This window comes from Poecilia latipinna, unplaced genomic scaffold (genome assembly GCF_001443285.1).
Source record: "Poecilia latipinna isolate Pla-1442-1.1 unplaced genomic scaffold, P_latipinna-1.0 Scaffold11026, whole genome shotgun sequence".
In the NCBI taxonomy this organism is placed as follows: Eukaryota; Metazoa; Chordata; class Actinopteri; order Cyprinodontiformes; family Poeciliidae; genus Poecilia; species Poecilia latipinna.
In genome coordinates, this window is record NW_015123642.1 from 1 (window position 1) to 658 (window position 658).

General features: G+C 52.7%; 1 long non-coding RNA gene across 1 annotated transcript; it reads right to left on the reverse strand.

The window, feature by feature from the left end:
• Window positions 1–58: 58 nt before the first annotated feature.
• Window positions 59–651, reverse strand: LOC106944474 (uncharacterized). Its single transcript, XR_001424327.1, has 2 exons — window positions 497–651; window positions 59–419 (listed from the first exon to the last, which is right to left on the reverse strand). It is a non-coding gene; the product is annotated as an uncharacterized LOC106944474 (long non-coding RNA).
• Between the last annotated feature and the right edge of the window lie 7 nt (window positions 652–658).

Genomic DNA, 658 nt, shown 5'->3' on the forward strand with positions numbered 1-658 from the left:
ACTGTCATGTTGAGGTCTAACTTCCTAACCCACATGCAGAACAACACCAGAGGCCGAGAATGATTTAAGAGATTTATTACAACAAAGGGGGAAAAAACTGGTAAACAATCCGGGAGCGTTTGGGACTGGATCTCAGGTCAGCTATGGAAGAAACAGACGGTAAGTTTGGGGTCGTGGAAATTTGGAGATGGCGCTGGCTGAGAGCTTACCTCCGATCGGGAGGAGAAAGGACTGGGGGGGAAAACCTGGGAAATCCGGAGTCTGTTTGAGGCGCGGAGGACTGCGGGCTGCGGTGGCGTTGGAGGACGGACAGGTAAGTCTGGAAGCCTGAACTGTTCTGCCAGAAGCAAGGCTGCCGATCTGTAGGTCCGGAAGGGTCCTGGGCTGGATCTGTTTTCAGCACGTCATAGGACAATCCGCTGTAAGAGGTCAGAGACACAAGTGGATCAGAATCTTGGAAGCAAACAAGAAGAGTTGCGCTGAAGTGAGCCTGTACCATAACTGGCTAACAATCTGGCAGGGAAGTGTCAGCAGCCTCCTCCAGTTATACAGCTCCTGATGGCAGAACGGTTTCAGGTGCGTAGGTCAGGAGACGCCCTCAGATGGAACAAAGCCTCCAGCGCCCTCTGGTGGATGAACAGCTCCAGATCCCAACAGA